The sequence below is a fragment of the Ursus americanus genome, chromosome 10 (genome assembly GCF_024610735.1).
Source record: "Ursus americanus isolate L20-20 chromosome 10, mUrsAme1.1.p, whole genome shotgun sequence".
Classification (NCBI taxonomy): Eukaryota; Metazoa; Chordata; class Mammalia; order Carnivora; family Ursidae; genus Ursus; species Ursus americanus.
Window position 1 is genome coordinate 18,404,757 of NC_142136.1, and position 16,249 is coordinate 18,421,005.

Below are 16,249 nucleotides of genomic sequence, written 5' to 3' on the forward strand. Positions count from 1 at the left end.
CTCCTGTAATAATTAACCAAAGCACTGCAAGACCTCAAGGGTCACCTGTCTTTCCAGCTTATACATATCTGGGCTCCCAGTGAAGCCTGGAATTAGAAATGGGGTCCATCTGTGATACTGAAATTCAGATAAATTCTTGAAAAGGGTGGTGAGACTAATGACATTTTTTATTACACTTTTTGTTAACTAATTAAATTTATTGGACAAATGCATGGCTCTTGAGGGAAATTGTCTTTAGTATGTAACCAAAGAGCATTTATAAGAAACACTGCATTCTTTTTAAAAAGCTTTTTATTTATTCAGTTTTTTGGGGGAGGGAGATCTAAATGTAAAGTTATTTTCACTCCACCTTAATTCTCATCTTATTTTATATTACTATCTGGGTCTAATTTTAACAATACATACTTTTTTCTCTCACAAATAAAAAGAATTTTAATTATAAACTTCAACAAAATTAATGGCTTTAGTTCTGATTTTGATAGTTGATTCTTTTTAAAAAATTATTCTCCAAACCAGAACACCAGAATTCAGTGTGTATGTACTCACATATTGACTACAGGAATACTAAGATATGATTTTTTTTAACTGGAGTATAATTAACATATAGTATCCTAATAGTTTCAGGGATATATCATAGTGATTCAATATTTTTATGTACTACAAAGTGGTCCCCATGATAAGTCTAGTTACCATCTGTCACCATACAAAATTTTAAAATATAAATTGTTTCAACCACAATGAAAATATGGACTTACCTTAAAAAATTAAAAATAGTTGGGGCTCCTGGGTGGTTCAGTTGGTTAAGTGCCTGACTCTTGATTTCAGCTCAACTCATAATCTCGGGGTGGTGAGATCAAGCTCCCTGTCGGGCTCTGTGCTGGGCATGGTGCCTACTTGGGATTCTCGTTCTTCCCCTCTCCCCCACCCCCAAAAAGTAAAAATAAAAAAAAAATTAAAAATAAAACTACCATACCATTCAGCAATTTCACTTCTGTATATTTATCCAAAGAAAATGAAAACACCAATGTGAAGAGATATGTGCATCCCTATGTTCACTGCAGCTTTATTTAAAATAGCCAAGATACAGAATCAACCTAAATATCTATGGATAGATGAATGCATAAAGAAGATGTGGTAAAAATATACAATAGAATATTACTCAGCCATAAAAAGAACAAAATGTTGCTATTTGTAACAACATGGATAGACCAAGTTAAGATTTTAAAATAAGACAAGATCATTAAGTAAAATAAGATAATTAAGTAATCACCTATACAGTAGAAGAAAATCCCCATTTTTTTTAGCAACAGATTTGGAGTTTGAATTGCCTGTGTTCTCCATTTACTAATTCCTAGCCTAGTGATAATTTTTTAAAATGAAATTATTTTCTTAATTAAGTATGATGTTCCACTCTCAAAAAAATATATATGGTAACTGGAAACATTAAAATGCTTATAAAGGATGACAATCTAAAAATTACAAAACAGAAAATGAAAAAAAAGTAAACAGTTATTTTTACAAGTCCTCAATAACAAGTTCGCATAAACTATTGGCAACAATGAAAAAAATCCACTTGTTTAATGGATTTAAGATTTTTTTCTTTCACATAAACTTTTTCCTCAAGCTTGTTTGTCATGTTAAAATAACTGTTGATTTGAACTTTCCTGTGTCCTGAACATCAACATATCCAGAGGAAAGAGTGGCTGGCATGTTAGAATATGGATAATGCAGGAATCTGGTAGTGCCTACCCTTTCAGTGTGAGAGTCACTGAGGAAAAACAACTCATGATTTTGAATTCAGACTAATTGCTTTAGAAATCTTTGCAAAAACAATTTTTTAGGGGTCCAAAAGATCTAATGAATTTCTAAGGAAATAATATCTAGCAAGTAATTTTTAAAATTGATCACAAATTACCTCAGATGTATTTAGTTCCATTCTCCACTATAGTTACTTTGCTGAAGATCACCCCGAGCGTAAAAATAACCTGTCCTGCATCTCAGTGAACAGCTGTTCTTGGATGTGCGTCCTCATCTCATGTTCTTCATCTGTCTCACACTCCAGACTTCCCTCTTTTTCTCAAATGAACAAAACCTATTCTCTTGATCACTCTGACTTGAAAGTTTCCCTTTATGCCTTTTTCTACATCTTCTTCAAATCCAATAATAAAAAAAAATGACAATTATTTTTTCCCATCATTGATACCTCAATTTAATTCCCACTGTCATTATCTTGGTCCCCAAACTCATTTACTTCATAGCAAGACTATTTTAATAATTTCTTAGCTTGATCTTATTTCTGGCCTCTTCAATATTTTTTATACACCCCTGCTTTCTTTACTCAGTTTATCTTTCCTACGTGAAATCCTTCAAGTTTTCCCCATAACTAACAAAATAAATGTAAGATTCCCTAGTCTATCATTGAGGACTCTTCACTTTTGATTCTGATCCATTAATTTAACCTAATTGGCTTCATTGACTTCACAGACATTTGTGAGAGTTGCTTTATGCCAGGGACTGTGCTGGGAACTGCACATGAAGATGAGTGTGGTAAGGCCCTCAGTCTTAACAAGCTCACAGTGCTTCTCGGTAAGAGGACCTTAGCCAGTAATGTTTTTCAGATCTCTTTCACAATTCCAAGTGGTATTTTTTATACAATGAATAGTTCGCTTCTCATTTCCTCCATGAAACCTTCTTTAATAATCCAGTCCATTTTGATTTCTTCCTCCTCTAAATTTCTAGTTCATAGTGTTTGTAATAATAATCTGGACAACCTGTTCCTCCCAACTTCTAGCTGTATGAGAGTTAATTGACATATACCATTATGTAGGTTTAAGGCATACAACATGATGACTTGATACATGTATATACTGCAAAATGATTCGATAAGGTTGATAACTCTAAGGCTAGTCAATTAAGACAGCCATCTCTTTATATAATTACAATTTTGTGTATGTGTGTGGGGAGAATATTTAAGATCTACTCTCTTAGCAACTTTTAAGTACATTAATACATTATTGTTAACTATTGCCACTTTGCTGAATATTAATTAGATCCCTAGAACTTATTCATCTTATGAATGAATGGGGATACCCTTTGTACTCTTTGACCAACATTTCTCCATTTTCCCCACCCCTACTCCTGGCAACTGCCATTTTACTCTCTGTTTCTGCGAGTTTGGCTGATTTTTTTTTTTTTTAAGATTTCAAATGCAAGTGAGATTACACAGATTTATCTTTCTCTGTCTGACTTAATTCACTCAGCATAATGCTTTCAGGGTCCATCCATGTTCTTGCAAATGTCAGGATTTCATTTTTCTCATGGCTGAATAATATTCCATTCTCTCTCTATAATATCACATTTTCTTTATTTATTCATCCATTGATGGACACTGAGATTTTTTTCTTTATCTTGGCTACTGTGAATAATGCTGTAAAACATGGGCATGAAGGTATCTCTCTCAGATAGTAATTTCATTGCCTTTGGGTGTATACCCAGACTTGCCCATCTGTATATCTTCTCTGGAAATAATGCCTATTCATGTCCTCTGCCCATTTTTAATCAGATGATGATGATGATGATTTGCTATATAGTTGTAAGAATTCCTTTACATATTTTGGATATTTGTCCCTTATCCGATAGATACTTTGCAAGTATGTCCTCCATTCTGCAGGTTGTTGCTTCATTCCGTTGACTTTTTCTTTTCTTGTACAGAAGCGTTTTAGTTTGATGTAGATTCACTTTATAAATTTTTGCTCTTGTTGCTTGTGGTTTTGGTGTCATATGCAAAAAAGAGAATGTGACATTGTGACACATCGTTTAATTCTGCGAAAAGAATTAACAACAACAACAAAACAATGAACAAAACTGACATCTGCAGATCTAGCTCTAGAGACATGAATGGGAGTCTTTTGCCAGGTCCCCGGATGGATTGGACTAGATTGCAGCTGGAGAGGCTACAGCTGAGTATAGGGTCCTTTTAAGATTTCTGGGAATGCAGACAAAAATGTCTTCTATTGGGTGTCTGGGCTGGGAGGTCTGCTAGTAAACTGTGTGACTGTGATGGGGTTGGATGGTCCTTCAGGATCTCTGGGGGTGCAGATGGAAATGTCTCCCACTGGGACCATGGACGCTCAGGATTACTGGCAGACCATGGAGGCTTGAGCCATGTATGGGGCCCTTTCAGCTTCTCCAGGAGCAGAGATAAGAATGTCTCCTGCACAGTCTCTGTGCCAGCAAGAGCATTCACATACTCTGGCTGGGATAAGAGCTCAGTTACAGGCCCTTTCAGAGTCTATGGTCTCTCTAAGTTTGGCAGGTTTACCTCCAAGGGCTCTCAGACCATGTGACAGGGCTGGGGCTAGTTCATGGGCCACTTCAGGGTCCACAGCAGGGACCAAGTTCTGAATTCCTATTATCCAATGCAGGGGTGGGCCTGACTGCTCCTAGGTTCCTTGATGTATGATGCTGGTGATAGGATCAAGCCAAATGGGGCTATAACGCAGTCCTCCGTGGTACAGAGCTCTTTCCAGGGCTGTAGCTGGGATCAAGGACATGGGAGTGTCTTCTGCATGATCCCTGGGCCAGCGGGACTGTACATGGATTCTGGCTGTGATGGGCTAGAACTAGCGACTGGGCCCTTTCAGAATCTGCAGTCTGACTTGGCAGGCTCTAAGTCGCAACTAAGAGGTGGGTGTTACTGACGTCTAATGGGCAGAGGTCAGGGATATTCTAGATTGCTTTGGACAGCTCTCACAACAAGGAATTATCTGGCCCAAATGTCAATATTGTCTAGGTTGAGAAACTCTGATCTGGATAATTTTTGATCTGTGCATATGGGCCTTTTCCTCAATTATGAAGTGATGAGGTCACAGCCAGACACAGAGAGGAGGGGATGGGAAGATGAAGGTAGAAATTGGAGTGACGTGGCCACAAGCCAAGGAATTCGAGGAATGCCAACAGCCACCAGAAGCTTGGGGGCAAGGAAGGATTCTCCCCTAGATTCTGCAGAGGGAGTGCAGCATGACTACGCCTAGATTTCAGACTTCTAGCCTTTAGAACTATGATAGAACAAACTTCAGCCATTGGTGATTCATTATAGCAGGCCTCAGGAAACTTACACATATGCTCAGTACAATGTCTTACCCATGGTAGGCACTTAATACATACTCCATATTTATGACGAAAACTGTCTTGCTTCTTCATAGAAATTTAGTTAAGCCTCCTTACAAAATCTAATCATGCACACATTTTTATGCCTCCATATTACTTCCCTCAATACTATGATGTGTCACTAAACTACTAGACATATTAGCACAGGAATGAAGAGAATACTGCCCAAAGGAGAGGCCACACAATGCGATGATCAGATGTTGATATATTACATGTGAATTTGCTCATGTCTGTGCTTATTAGTTTACTTCAAATGTACTTCATATAGATGTACCCTACTACAGTTCCTCCTACTGGACTTATTAGTAATAAAATGTGATGCTATAATTTGGAAGATAAATTGTAGGTAATGTAGTTTGTAGCAACATCAGCTTTAATCTCTAGATGGCACTATGTTATAAGGAATCAACTGAGGATCTGCTACTACAATTTTCTTATAACTGTTTCTGGAAATAAAGAATATTTTCCTGCTAAAATCTTCCAAGAAATTATATGCAGCACTATGAAAGTTCTATTTTACTAAATATGGATAGGCTCCTAATTTTCATATTACTGTGATAAGGAAAGATAATAGAGGAATTGAGTTCTAAAACATGCTTGCCAACAGTAAGGAATATATCAGGAGAATTTATTTTCATTTAAGTTTTTTGATTATTCTGCATACATTTTATTGGGGAATATATAAACAACAAAATGATATAGCTCTGGTTTCTCATATGAGAATGTCCACAAAACCTGGGATAATCCTTTGATAGTTATAGGTGAAGAATAATAATTCACTCTTCATTTTAGCTTAAAATATAAACAAGATGACATATTTTTTTTTACCCTCATTACCAAAATTTCACCTTCAATCTCAGATGAGATGAGACAAAGCTATATATATATACATATATATGTATATATGTATATGTATATGTATATATATATATATATATATATATATATATATATATATATATACATACATTTTTTTTTTGCTTTGAGTCTCTAGTGACTTCTAGGAATTTTAAAAATTCTTTATTTCTGAAAGCTTTAGGAATTAGATTTTTCTGTATTTGCATATGTGGAAAATTCATTTAGCCAAACAAATAATGTTATTCCTTGTCTTCTCTACTTTCAAAGCATTTTGAATCACTTGAATCACTCCTAAGACACTTTTATCATTGCTTGTTTTGCATTTTAATTATTTGCATATAGACCCACCTTCTGTACAAAATTATACATTCCTTGGGGAATGGTATACTGACTTATTTACCCTTATGCAAATGATATATCCTTGGTAACTATTTATTGCATTAAATGGATTTGGTAGTGCATGATGTGATAATTCAAAGGAAAAAATAGCTCATTTGGGAGTTGTTTCTTTTTTGATCTTTTATCTTTAAAAAAATCCAAATGTCTTTGATCTGAAGTATCAAGTGAGATTACTAAATAAAAACATATGCTTTTCTTGATTGGGGCAATAATTTGGGGATTAAATTAGTTATTAAGTAAAATCTGAGGATGCTAAAAACCAGTTTGAACTTTTCCATTTTCTTCATACAAATAGAAAACCAATCTTTATCATTACCCCAGCCTAATTCCAAGCCTTACCTTTTACTCTTTCCTTAGATCTCGATTTTCCTGCTAATTCTTACAGGTATAATTCTTTGCTCTTAAGAGAGATTTTGCCCTTTTGTGTTCCTAAAACACACTGCCCTTCCCTTATTGGAAGGGCACACATGTTGGATCTTTGTTGTTGTTGTTTTTGTCTATGTCTTTTATCATTCTTTAAATTTTTAAAAAGATTTTATTTATTCATTCATGAGAGATAGAGAAAGAGGCAGAGGCAGAGGCAGAGGGAGAAGCAGATTCCCCGCTGAGCAGGGACCCTGATGTGGGGCTCAATCCTAGGACCCCAGGATCACGACCTGAGCTGAAGGCAGATGCTTAACTGACTGAGCCACCCAGGCTCCCCGTTCCTTAAATTTCAAAAGGGCAAGAACCATGTGTATTGTATATACCCTTATATACCCAGCACCTGGCACAGAGACTGTTGCATCATGACCACACGGTATTTACTGTGCAAATAAGCTGAATGAATGATTTAAGGATGAAAGGGAAACACTTACATCATTTACTTTGCAAATATGTTGGTATACTTATTATGCATCAAAAAACAATGCTAAACACAAGAGAGGGAACATAACAAACAAATCCCCCTGCCTTCATGGAGTTTCCATTTTAGTGGGATGAAGACAGGCAAGTCAACAAATAAATACATAAGTAAACAAGTGAATACAAAATTAAAGATATGTAAAAAAACAGCCAAAGATATTAATAAATAAGTATATAATTGATAAAAATGAAGCAGACAAAAGTGATAATAAGCATTCGAGATGTTCTGGGAAGGCCTTTATGAGGAGATACAACTGAGGTGAAGTGGGAGAAGTTTCTGTGTGTGTGTGTGTGTGTGTATGTGTTTTATGAGGCAGAACATTTCCTTCAGAGGATAGTTAATGCAAGGAGCATGAATCAGAAGTTTGCTTGGCATGTTCCAGGAACATAAATGGAGCGAGTGAATGAGAGAAGCAGTATGTGATTGGAAACGTGGCTGGAAAGGAAACCTGGTGTCAGATAATAAAGGACCTTGTAAAACCCAGCAAGGACTTCTGATTTCATTTGAGAAGCTAATCACATGAGCCATTTGAATCTGGGTCTAGGGGTCAGAGACAAAGTCAGGACCAAGTGGGAGAGAGACTGGATATGAGGGAGATTCTCCATGCCTGGCTTTGAAGATGAAAGAAGCCACATGGCTTGAAATGTGTGTAGCCTCTGGGAGCAGAGAGGGGCCCTAGGTGGCCTTCAGGAGCTGAGAGCAATCCTTGGCTGACAGCCAGCATGGAAATGTGGGCCTTAGTCCTGTAGTCACAAAGACTTGAATTATCCAAGAATCCTGAATGAGCATGGAAGTAGGTATTCCCCTCAAAGTTTCCAGATGAGAATTCAAAGGGTCAAATTCTTGATTTGAGCCCTATGAGACCCTGAGCAGAGACCTTAGCTATGCCTTGGCCAAACTTTTGACCTATAGAATTGTGAGTGAATACCTTGGTATTATTTTTTGGGTTTGTGGTAGTTTGTCACACAGCAAGAGAAAATGAACACCTCCAAAGTTGTTGTGATGATCAAGTATCCAGTATGCCTAGCTGATTATATAGGGGGTAAATATTAAGGGTCCTGAGCAAGTGCAGACTCTAGGGGTCCTTGATGTAGACCTTAAGAATGAAACTAAAGGCAGTTCTTGCAGTGGAGGGAAGGTATTTAGGGTGGACAGAGCCAAAAGTAGACTTTTTTTTCCTTTTTTTTTTTTTTTTTTGAGAGACAGTGAGAGCATGTGTGCATGCCGGGCTGGGGCAGGGGTGGTAGAGAGAGACGGAGAGAGAGAATCTCAAGCAGACTCCAAGCCCAGTGTGGAGCCTGACACAGGGCTTGATCTCATGACCCTGAGATCACGACCTGAGCTGAAATCAAGAGTCGTCTGCTTAACTGACAGTCACCAAGGCGCCCCAAAAAACAGACTCTGATTTTGTCTCACACAGGCTTTACCTTCGACATAGTTTTATTCTAATTCGACTCTAATATCCAATCACCTAGGTTCAAAATAATGTCATTACATTTGAGTCAGTACTTCTACAAGTCACCAAGTCTGATTGCTAATGCCTTCTAAATTTCCCCTACCTTCCCATTTCCTTTGGTAGTCCCTTATTCCAACACTACATCCTCCAGTAATTGGTTGATATTGCAAACACCTCCAAGCCTGCTTCCATGCATTACTTCCAGACACATCTTGCCCAAACCTTTCTTCCTTCATGCCACTCCCTCACTCATAGTTTCTCTCCACAGGATCTTGTCTTGCCAAGACCTTGGAGCTGTCGTCGTCTCTTGGCATCTCTCACTTTATGCATGAGGAAACTGAAGCCAGAGAGGTACACTAACTTACTCAACATCAGAGCAAACAAGTGGCAAAGTAAGGCCTAGAACAAGATCTCCTGATTTTCGTTTTAGTGCTTTTCCCATGACCCATTTCAGACTTCTCAGAATGGCTACAGGGCTTCATTTTTATTTCCAACCTTACCTCTCTACCCTTCCCCTCTGTACTCCCCATCATGAATCATCCACTCCAGACAGACCCATTTCCCAACTGTCCTGTGAATGTATGACTCACCTTATTCTACCTACTGGATGTTCTCCCTTTCTTTCCCCTTTCCTTTCCTAATTATGGTGTCTGTGCTTGCTGGTCACTCTACCTCACACAGATGCCTCCTTTCTCTGATCTCTGTCAGCATCTTCTGCGCGTATCAGTCATTAATACATACAGCCTACAAAGCACATTATTTGGTGGTAGATGTTTCATGGGTGGCTTTCTTATCTTTCCAAGAAGATTATATATTCCCAGATGATACTTACGGTTTCTCTTTCATTTGTAGCCAGCTCTGTGTTCAGCATAAATAAATAATATAGTGAATTAAATTAGTCTTAGTCTTCTGCACTGTTTGCATTTTAAATCAACTAACATTTATTGAGGGCTTATTAGAGATTAGATGAGGGGATGAAAGGTGAGTTAGGCTAACTGTCCTCAAACGAGCTCACATTCTAATGGGGAATTTGGGCAACTAAACTACTCTGAAGTAGTATGATAAATACATCGTGCAGCAAGTTTGGGGTTATACTACTCCTACCACCAATCCAATGATTAGAGGAGATGAGGTCTCGGTCGGTTTTGGTCTTGGCATGGTTTTTCTCATATGAGGCTGTTGGTTCATACAGGGTTCTATTACGATACATGTTACATTAGTTCTCTGCTGTAGCCAGTTGAACACACTGAAATAACTGAAAAACACTGCAGCAAAGCCACATTTTAAAGGACTTTGCTATAGCATGGATCCAATTATTCTGGGTAAATAACTTATCTGATTAGATGCCTTATTGTATTTTCATTTGAAAAGTGCTCTGATCCAGAGCCAGTTAATTAAAAATCTATTTCAACCTGTTTTTTTAAAATTTTTTTATTTCAAACAAGTATGCCCTTATTTTATTGTGAATATTTTAAAGTTTAGAATACTAGCCCTTCTGAAACATGTTGTAACTTAATTGTAATAAATTCTGCGGCTTGACAATAGCTACAAATGAAAACAAATCTTCTCCACATAATGCGTTCTAAAAAGGCAAAAAAGAGAAAGACTGAAAAGTCCGGTTGACAAATTGCAATTGGTCTGCACTTGGGTACTTCAGTACATCATTCAGTATCACTGAAATGTAAAGGAGCTTTGTTAGGATTTAAAAATTGAGGACTTGGATTCCTACCCAGTTGCAATAACACAGTGTAGCATTGTTAGTTCTGATTCAAGTGCAACTGATCAAAAGGTTATTGAATATTCCTTGTCTCTCTGCCAACTCTGAATGTCTTCTCCCTGACTGGAATATTTGGATCCTGTTGTTGTTCATTAACGCTTATCTTACATTCCATTCACTATCATTATCTACCTTTCTCAGTAATTAGCTAATTATATTTCAAGATAATTAGTTTAATGAAAGTGTGGGAAGTATGCAGGAAGAATCTAAGTGATATTGTCATGACTTCTACATGCAGATTAAGTAAAAAATAAGGAACACAAGAAAATTAAAAGGAAGGAGCACTTAAAATACAATGTATGTGCATTTTGCTGAAATTCTTCAAGTAAGTCTAGTCTCTTTTTGGGTTCCATTGCTTCTTAGGGGTATATAATGGTATGCTGGGTGTTAGAGACAGGGAATAATTCTTTTAAGCCACCACAGCTTTTAGGCCAGTACAGATATAATGCTTGTTGCTGCTTGTTTTGTTTATGGATTTCTTAAAGACAAATAAAGAAAGATGGAGAAATTTAGAGAAACAAAGTGAAATAATATTAGATTAGTTAAGTAGCTTTATTCATAGAGGGAGGATAGCCATACTGGTAGTATTCTTCCATATTAAGAAATGAGCACACAATTAAGTTAAACCTAAACCTACATGCTTATATATTCTATTATCTAGTGATCTATGTATGTATGTGTGCATGAATTTATGGCAATGTATGATGCATGTTTTTATTGAACAAGGCACTTTGTTAATTGCCGTAGGAGAAAAAAATAAATATGTTAAAAGTACTTTCTCCCTTTGAAGAGGGTATTAACCCTTTAATGGCAGCCATGAGAATATGCATCTCAGTCTTCCAAATACAGGGAGCATAATTGCTCAAGGACCTCTGCTGCTGGGCTCTGAAGTTCATCACTGCCACGTTTGCCTTGAGTCCACGCTTCCTAGAGGCTGTTCCCAACCAACGGCTGAGTGTGGCCGAGATACTGAGGTAGGCCAATCCTGGAAAACATGGGACTCCCATGGCCCATTCTGCCCCTGAGAATCACAGGACAGTCTCTGACAGCAAGACAATCTGGGATGTTCCCACCCAACCTTTCTTCCCATTCTCCTTCAGACTTGCTTTGCATTTGGATGCTTCTCCCAGCCTTCTCCAGCTTGCTCCCTATTTTCTTTCACAGGTATTTCCCCCAGTAAAAAATCTTTGCACATTTAATCTCATCTTGACATCTTATTCTTGGAGGACCTAGCCTAACACACTGATGATGAAATTAAATATACTTGAGGAAAATTAAAAGCAACATTACCAAGAAATACAAAATATGAGGCAACAAACAAACAATACGGTTGAAGAGGTCACAAAAAAAGACATAAAGTACTTGACTCAGATAGGTAAAGGGAGGCTGATATAGAAATTAGGATGTGTAATATATTTGAGTACAATAAGCATTCCAGTTGAGCGGAGTATAGAAGAACTGAATGAAGATAGGTTTGAAAGGTTTGTTAAAATTACATTATAGAAGACCTTGAATATCATGCTGAAGAATTTGGCTTGTCTCTTTCATCTAAAGTCTTTCCCCTGAAAATGTGAGAGCAGAGGGGGTTCACAGACTTGGAAATGCTGAGCACCAGCTTGTGCTTTCTCTTTCAGGTTCTCAGTAAAAACGCATGACTGATATCTGGTGGAGTTCAGCAGTCCAAGCCCAAGAGGAAAGCTATGAAGAGGACTGGGACTGGACCAGGATTTAGGATTCTAACACCTTGGTACTTTCCTGGTGAGCTAAAGTAATCAACAAAGACTGCTTCTGAGACTTGGGTCTTAGTTCTGTACCAATGACAAGCTAATTGGCTTCTTTTCTTTCTTTCTTCTAGAAACCGGGTTACAATTCGCAGCATATGGGCCAGAGTTGAGAGGTTTTGTTTGGCAATGTTGGTGATAAAAAGAAACCAGAAATTTAATATCAAAATCCAAATTTATGACTGTTTTTGAATGATCAGCTTATTTGGCTAGATTATTATTCCTGCATGAGTACAAAGCTGGAGTTTTGTAAATCTAACGACTTTAGTTAGATAGGGCCAGAGTTCTTCTGTGTGCTACAGTTCCCACTCTACCCTACAGTCTAACATTTGGTCCATGCTGTTCATCTATAGTCCCGATTAGTGTTTAAAGCCTTTTGAGTGTGTGACCTCACCTACGTTTAAGCCTTACTTTCTTTGCCACACTGGTGTTCAAAACTCATACCGTCCCTGCCACATGGGCAGCATGTTTTTGCTTTTGGGCAATAGCTCTGTGCTTATAAATTAAAACAGCTGAAGTGAATTGGATCCCAGAGAACTTTGTGGTGATATTCTTCTTGTTTGACCAAGACATACAAAGGGCACCATTTTCTACCAAGCACGAAGAGGATTACATTGCCAGCAGTGGCAACTGAGCTTCTGAGCAGTTAGCATTGAGACAAATGGTTACACAGTCTTGTTCCAAGGAATAACCTGAGTCCTATTTTCCTCCACAGGTGATGAGGATGATCAGGGCTTTTTTGAGGATATGTGTAATGGTAAGTTCTCTACAATATATCATCATGTTATATGAGCTTTCCTCTAGGTTGTGTGATTACTTACATAATCTTCCTTTTAAGGCCCATTTATTGAAAGGCCATAGGAAGCACTCAGTCTGTGTCCTAGGTGATAAGGTTTACACTTGATTTCCCTGGTCATTGTTCCTACCTTACAGCCCCATAGATTAGGTATCAGTAAACTTTTTCTGTTAAGTGCAAAATAATAAATATTTCTAGCTTTGTGGGCCATGTGCTTTTCGTCACAACTATTCAGCTTGGCTGTTGTAGTGTTAAAGCAGCCACTGGCATTATTTAAACAAAGGGGCATGACTGTGTTCCAATTAAACTTAATTTACAAAAATAAGTGGTGGGTAGGATATGGCCAGCAAGTATAGTTTGCTGACCCTGCCATAGGGCATAAGGAAGAGGATACCACAGCCCACCAGGCCACAGCTAAGTTCTCCACGGATTCAGGTAAGTGTCAGAACTTCAGCCACCACTCTTCATATTCTAGATTTCCTTCCTTCTGTTTAAAATGGAAGCTTCTCCATATTTCTACATTCAGCTTCCAAGAAAACTCTGCTTTTTCTCCCCAGCTCACTCACCAAACTCTCCACCAATTTTGTCCTTCTCAAGTCTCCGTCGGTTTTTGGTCTTAACAAAAAAGCCTGGTTCTCCTGAGCATAGCCACCTCGATAGCCTATGCAAGTGGCTGGAACATGCAAAGCATGGTCTCTCAGTTCACTGACCCTTCCATGTCCAAAGAACGCGACTTCACTTCAGTTACCCACCCCTCTTGCTACTCCTTATTGCTTCCCTTGACATTTCTAGGCCCATTATTTCCAAATTTATATCTGCAGTCCTGAAAAAGAATTTCAACTTGTTTGTCCTACTGCAAACTGACATTCATTTACAGACCTAACAAACGACACAAACTTAATATTGTCAAAGCTGCATCTACTATTTCTGTCTTTAAATCTGTTCCTGCTTTGTCTTCCATCCTTAGTAAAGGATCCCACTTTATCCTCAGCTACCTCAGTCCCAAGCTTGTATTCTCTTTTTCTTTTTCCCCACACTCAAGCCATCAAAGTGTATTTTAAGTCTCACCTTTTCATTATTAGCCTTTAGACTATTCCAACTCCTGGAATGCTAGAATTCTCCCTGGATCAGTGGAGATGACAACCACCTCATCTCTCCCTCCCTGACTCTTACTGTTCACAGTCTGCACAGAGCAGCAATAATCAACCTTTAAAGCATAACGCAGATCCCACTTGTCCCTTAGTCTTTTGAATTAAAATTAAGAGCAAACTCCTTGTCTTTTCCTGTTAAGCTGTACACAGCGTGGCTTATATTGCTTGGATTTCACGCACTATAGTGTTGTGGGCCTTCTTACCATTCCAAGCTCATTCCCACCTTAGTATAGCTGCATTTGCTCTCACCTTTCTGGATTGCTCTTTCCTTCCATGTATTAAAACTGAATGTTTCTTATCCAGATTTCAACTTAAATGGTGTCTCCTCAGACACCCTGACTATCCGGTATAAAACAGCCACCCTGTCACTCTAACATTTTGCCACGTTTTATTTTTTCTTATTTTTAAAGATTTTATTTATTTATTTGACAAACAGAAAGACAGCCAGCGAGAGAGGGAACACAGCAGGGGGAGTGGGAGAGGAAGAAGCAGGCTTCCCAGCGGGGGAGCCTGATGTGGGGCTGGATCCCAGGACTCTGAGATCACGCCCTGAGCCGAAGGCAGACACTTAAGGACTAACCCACCCAGGTGCCCCTCACCATGTTTTAAATTATTATCATGGCTTTTTTGTTTATTTGTTTGATTTATGGCTTCCCTGGCAGAGTGTTAGCTTCCAGGGAGTAAGAATTGTTTGTTTATTCAATTACCTTAGTTCTTTAGTCAATTGATTGTTTTGCATATGCCCTGTCCATCAGCCCCTTCTAGTTGTTTCTCTTTGGTTTTGATGGTCAATTATCTTGACTATTATTTCAACAAGTCTCCTGCCTATAGCTCTGGCCTTTTTTCATCACATTATCCTGGCGGTCATGATTCCTGAATGAATCAACTTTTACCCTCTCTGTGCTTGATAAGACTTGCTGGAGAAAATTACATAACTGAGAAAACGGATACTAATATAAACTTATAGTCATCACTTCACCTGGGCCCTCAACACTGCCTGGTAATCTTAATATATTTCCTAATCAAATTTCAAATCTCCGCCCCCTCACTTGCAGCAAATGAACTCATTACCTGCTTCATAGAATAAAGTAAGTCCTCAAAGAGGCGCTCCCTCAACTTTCCACCACAAAAGCCACAAACGGTCCTTTCTTCCTTCCCTCCTGTCACACTGGCAGAGGCGTTTCTCTCCTGGGTAAGCCCATGCCCTCTATTATTGTTTTGGAGACTACTCTTCACTACTTAGCAGGATCTTGCACAATTAGTTATTTTCTACTCTGTACTTGACACTTCTTGCTCTTTACCGACTCTCCCTCACTCATTATTCTTGCTGCGTTGAATTTCTTTTAGTTCTTGACAACCATCAACCTTTCCTTTTTCTCTTTCATTCTTTTTTTTCTCCCTTTTTTGGAATTTTCAGCATAGTCCTCTGCTGCAACATTCCTTCTCCCCCTTGCTTCCACTCATACCAAATCATCTGGTTAATCTGTGTTTCTTTCAGATTTCAGCTGAGATGTTAGTTCTTCAAAGTGGCCTTTCCTTCCTATGGCTCTGGTAGGGCCTCTGTCATTGCTCCCATCACATTCTGATCTCTGTCCTTCCTTATGCCATCATAGTTTGAATAATTTGTTTAATATCTATATTCCTTGATCCACCAAAAGCTCCACGAGGGAAGTGACCACAGGTGTCTTGTGAACCACCTTATATTTGTACCTAATACACTGCCTGGCACAGCACTGGCATTCATTAATGGGTATTTGTTGAATAGTGAATAAATGAATTAATTAATAGAAGAAGAAGGAAAAGGAGGAAGAGGAAGAGAAGGGGTAGAGTAGGCGGAGGGAGGAAGAAGAAAGGTAGACAAAGGAAGAAGGACATCCTAAAGAAAAGCCCACTTTAAAGCTTGGAACTGATTTCACCAGAGTTGCCCCACGGCTCCTAATCAGTGGGAGGCCCCTTCC

General features: G+C 38.4%; 1 long non-coding RNA gene across 3 annotated transcripts in view; it reads right to left on the reverse strand.

Annotated features, from left to right (window-relative positions):
- Positions 1–489: 489 nt before the first annotated feature.
- The window catches only part of LOC123801167 (uncharacterized), a 202,654-nt gene continuing 186,894 nt past the window's right edge, over positions 490–16,249 (reverse strand). For all 3 annotated transcript variants that reach the window (XR_015725911.1, XR_015725910.1, XR_006782130.2), the window contains exon 4: positions 490–3,822. This is a non-coding gene — a long non-coding RNA (uncharacterized LOC123801167). The remainder of the gene's footprint in view (positions 3,823–16,249) is intronic.